Genomic DNA, 5,441 nt, shown 5'->3' with positions numbered 1-5,441 from the left:
AGTCCTCTTGTGAATAGTCCACCAAGCATAAAAGGGGTCATTCCCCATCTTTGCTCGTAGAACATCACAATATAGGAAATATTTTGCTATTAGACTATCAAAGTGGGAGCTTATGCATGTATGTGTATCTTGAAAACTCCATCTAAAGATTCTAAATCAATTGCAATCATTTAGTAATATATATATATATATATATATATATATATATATATATATATATATATATATATATATAAACTGAAGCGTAGTATTTATTGTTGCTACGCTCTAATTGAGCCATATCAGCGTTCACATTATTATCTTTCTTTCTTTTTTTTCTAATTTTTCTATAATTTTTTTAATATTAATACTTCTCCAACCTTTCTCCCTCCCTTACATTTTTATCTGCCCACTATTTCTCTAATTTTTCTCCCTCCTTTACCTTTTCATCTCTCCACTACCCACTACCCTCTACATTAATATCATTTTTCCTCTTTCCCTTCATCTTTCTTTATTTTTGTCTCTTCTTATTCACACCCTCTTATGATAAATTTGTCACTATTTCTTCCATTCTATGCATAGTTCCCCTCACAAAAAAAGGGCTCTCTCTCTCTCACACACAATTTTTTAGTGGTTTTTTTTTCTTGCATCTCTACTTTAGGTTGATAGTCTTCTATATTCTTTAAAACTCCACTTTGGGTTAATACGATTTAGTTTTGTTTTCTAGATTTTTTTTTTATTGTTAAATATTATCCTATTGCATTATAAAGAATTAAATATAGCATATAAAAATATAATATTATTGTATTACATAGCATGATTTGAATATATTTATTGTAATTTGATATTTATTCTGTTACATAACATGATTTTTTATAGTGTTCAATTTAGATGTTAAACTATGAGACTTTACTTGTAGGGACACATTTTGTACCTAAGCCCAAGATAGTGAGGGAATAGGTCCAAAGAGCCCAATACAATAAATTTATAGAGAGTGAGTTTGAAATCTAGGTTCTAATGAGTTTATATACCAATTATAATGGGTCAAGATCACAATAAAAACAAGTTTGTATAAGGTAAATCGTCCTCGGACTCAATTCGAGGAGGCTAACTCTTCTTTATATGACTTTCTCTCACTTAATAACAGATTACAAATATTATTCCTTAGTCTATAGTATTTTTCTCCCTCTCTTTCTCCCAATCCCATTGCTTGAGTGTCTCCTCTCCCTTTTATACTATCCTTCCTCCTCTCTCTATCTTCTACGTATGGATCATATTGTTAGTCTGGATACTTGTCCCATCAACCCCTTCCTGAAACCTTTGGAAATAATTGTAAGGCTGAACACTGCTGCACAAGTATCACTTCCTCATTAATGCGGCCAGAGAGTTAGCTACAGAGCATTCAATGTGGTGGTAGCAGCTTTCCCTTTAGATATTTCATGGCCTTCCTCCTGTCTTGTCAGTTCTTGATACTTATCCTTATCAGTGGAACCGTCCGGAATGTTGCTATTGATATCAGGCTGTACCCTTGGACCTCGACTTTGCCCGACCGAGGAAGTGTTCCTCCTCGAGCCATCTTCTAGGATGATCATGATCAGGCTGCACCTTTTCATTTACCAATATGGATTCTTATGAAGATATTTACCCATCTTCGGACTATTTAATGTCCTCAGATTAGGCCCCTGGCCCAATATATATAGACTTATCATCCCTACAATAGCCCCTCGAGATTCTTCTTTCTGGTTCCTCGGGAAGAAATGAGGATCTCGATGTCACCATAATTACCTTGTGCTCGACACACGTCATCCCTGACTGCGCAAGTGCCTTTTCCATTACCCAAGGCATGCTCTTGATGCTTCGGTACACGAGATGCGCCCTTATTGATTTTTTACAGCTTCATGTTCCCCACGTTCAGCGGCATGATGCAAATCCAACGATTGAGGGTCCAGTTGGAACCCTAGCGGGAATTTTCTCGCTTGTAACTATTCTTTGATATAAATACTGCCCAAATTAATCGTTCACTTCACTTTAGCATTCATACACTGAACTTGTGCATCTACCCAGTCTGCTCGTGCCCTCAAACCTACCAAGAGCCAATCCAAGGAGAGTTTTCTTTTTCGTGTAAGTCTTTATAGATCTTTTCATTTATTTTTTTCTTTTCATCTATTTTTCTTTTCCCCATGGTCTATCCTCCCTGGCCCTTCTTTCTTCTCTTGATCTTCTTAGCACCTCGAAGTCTTTCTTAGGAATGGGTAGATTTGCTTATTTGGTAGACTCTGAGGAGGGAATGGAGAGCTTTAAAGCTTTGTATAGAATTCCGCCAAGGGTCTTCATTAGGTATTGTAAGAAGGGAGAATGACTTGAAAAAAGGCAAGAGGGAGAAGTGGTAATCCCAATGATTGCCTTTATAGAGGGTGGGATGAGAATTCCCATGGGCACCATTACTAGGGACTACCTTAGGGCTCATAGGTTGGTTCCCACTCAATGTACCCCAAACATGTTTAGAATTTTAGGGAGTGTGGATGCCCTCAACTAGAGAATGGGTCTAGGGCTCACCTACCATGATATCAACTGGGTCTATAACCTCCATCACCTAACAGGGCAGGGATACTACCTAAAGTCTAGGTACCCCAAGGTTAGGCTCATCCAATGCCTCCCTGAGTCCAACAAAGGCCTGAACAAGGACTTCTTGATCATATTAGGGGAGTGGCATGATGGCCTCCCCTGTCCGATGAGAGAGGGGAAACCAGGTGGGGCTCTAGGCTTAGGTTGATCCTTTAAAAATCATCCCTTTCTTTTTTTCCTTTTCTTTTGTTTAGGTCTATATATGAGTTTCCTTTGATTCGTGCTGTTTTTATTTTATTTTATTGATGATGTCTTTTGTTTCTCTTAATGGTTTTGTAGATAAAAACACTGCTATTCCAAACTTCAATCTTGTCAACTAATTGAGTTTGGACAAAATATTAAAGGCTGAGGTCTTCGTCCATAGTGACAGTCAGCTCAGAGTGGCACACCTAATCCTCGGCTACACCCCTATCTCCAAAAGCTTCCAAGCGCCGAAGTGTGTAATCAAAGCACAAGATCAGCGTCTACACCGGACAAGTGTTGCTGCTTTAGGTTTCCTCCTCCCCGGACCTATCCCCGAAGGCACTTTCACCACTGATCCTATCCCTGAAGGTATACCAAAGGTAGCATTTCCCTTCCAACGTGCTATTAAGGAAGAGGTGACTTCATCCCAACCCACAACTTGGGAAGAAGAGGAGATCGTGGAAGTTTCTAACTCAGAGGACGAATTTGAAATCTTTGACTGCATTCAAGAAGATATCACAACTCCTGAAGAGATGGGGATACAACGTAAACTGAGGGGTAGCTTGATGGAGTCCCAAGTTAGGAATAAGGCACCCAAGGCTGTTAGCCAAGCTAAACTCCCTTCTCTCTCTACTTCCGATGACACCCAGCAAGAAGCTGCAGACAAGAAAAGGAAGAGGGAGCAAAGAGGTAAGGAAGTGGTAGAGGAAGGTAGGGATGTTTCCTTCAAGGAAACTGAGCCTCAAAAAGGAGCTAAGGTGGCTAAGACTACCCAATCCAAGTCACAGACCGATGTAGCTCCTAGAGATAGAGGACGTGACCTCCGTGCCAGGGTACCCAATTGGAATCCACCCTTGGTGTTGGATGGGCTCCCTCTCCAACAAACTCCTCCATTAGGGACCCCTAGCAAGGGAAGGCTGGGTACATAGCAGATGTTGTAGAGCAGGCTCTGTTACTACCCAATGACATGACCGAGCTGAGGACCCTAAGGACACATGAGGTATTTCTAAGTCTGAAGAGAGACCTCGCTAAGGTAAGCTAAACTTGACACTTACTATTTACTCATTTATTTCGTCATTTATTTATTATTATTTTTACAATGCCTTTATTTACTTACTGTGTTTCCTATGTAGGCTGTCCAAGCCGCTTTTAGGGCCGAGGAGTTGGTGGACTACTCTCACCGACAATACAAGAGCGAGGAAGGAAGAATGATCACTATTGTTGAGGCATTCAATGTGGCTGAGAAAAACCTAAAGGAGCTGAAAGTCCAACTTTCTCAATTCGAGAATGATAGAAAGAGTGCATAGGCCGCCTTGGAGGGGGTAGAAAGACAAGCTAAGACCTAGCGTAAGAAACTTCGCCAGACCGAGAAGGACCTTGTTGCTGTTGGGGAAGAAATCAAAGCTTTGAAGAAACAACTGGAGGATGTTGAGAAGGCCAAGGACCAGGCTGAACAAGATGATTACAAAATTGAGGTAGCTGAGACTAAGGATGCCTTCAGGTCTGAGGTGATAAGGGTGTGTAAGGTGTATTGTCTCCAGGTGTGGAACAAGGCCCTCAACCAAGCAGGGGTTGAGGCCTCTTCTGCACTCAAGAGGGCAGAAAATGTATACTACCCCTGCAATTCGGGCACCTGACTCCTCAACCTCTTAGGTGAACACTGCCCTTACTGTTGCAAGCCCTCCTAAAGAGGCTACGACCAAGGACCCTCCCCTTCCCAATAGTCCTCAGAGCAAACTGGAAAAATGATAAAGAATAAGAAGCCCCCAAGAAAGCTCCCTTCGAGGTAACCCAACCCTCTAATGCACCCAGGGATTCCTCTAAAGGAGGGGTGACTGTTCAAAGCCATGATTTGACCCTAGTAACCCTCCCCATCCCTGCCAAAGAAGATCCAAAGGGCAAAGGTGTGGCCTCCTTAACAATAGTAACAACCTAGCCTGCCAAGACTACCAAGGACAAGCTTGTAATAAAGATGAAGCCCTAAGCTGTCCTTCATTTGTTATGTTTTTTTTTTTGGAAAAATGCTTATACACCCCCTAAACTTTCAACTATTGGCCAAAAGACCCCCTCAACTTTTTTTATTGGCTAATTTACTTCTTAAACTATTCACAACTGCCAAATTAATACTTCAGTTAGTCACACGTTAAAAGACTAATGGAACAAGCACATGTCACTCATGTGACTTTAAAATACAAACTAAAAAAAAAACCCAGACATCCAAAACGCAACGGAAAGAGGAGAAGAGAAGCGAGTCCGACAGAGAGAGAGTGAATCCACACCATTCAGAGCCACTTCCAAGCTTCTCTCCGTCGTCTCGCCGCCCTTGTCCTGGTGGCGCCTTAGTGGTTCCGCCGCACTGTTCAATCTGGGTATGTCTTTTTTCTTTTTTCTTTTTTTATTTTTATTTTATTTTTTTTCCCTTATGAATTGCTATTGAAATCCTCAAGGAACTTTTTTTTTTAATCTCCATCTGCAAATTTTTATAGTAGAAATTCTTTTTTTGGTTTAATTTATTGGGTTGGGTCTCTGTGAAATTCTTGGTTTTTTACTATTTCCATGTGTCTTTCACCAACTGTTGCCTTTGAGTATGCCATAAAGTTGTTTGATTAAATTTCCGAGAGAGATATGGCTACTGCTAAGGGGGTTTGGTTGCT

Source organism: Castanea sativa, chromosome 6, assembly GCF_040712315.1.
Source record: "Castanea sativa cultivar Marrone di Chiusa Pesio chromosome 6, ASM4071231v1".
In the NCBI taxonomy this organism is placed as follows: Eukaryota; Viridiplantae; Streptophyta; class Magnoliopsida; order Fagales; family Fagaceae; genus Castanea; species Castanea sativa.
Note: the sequence above shows the minus strand (reverse complement) of the source record.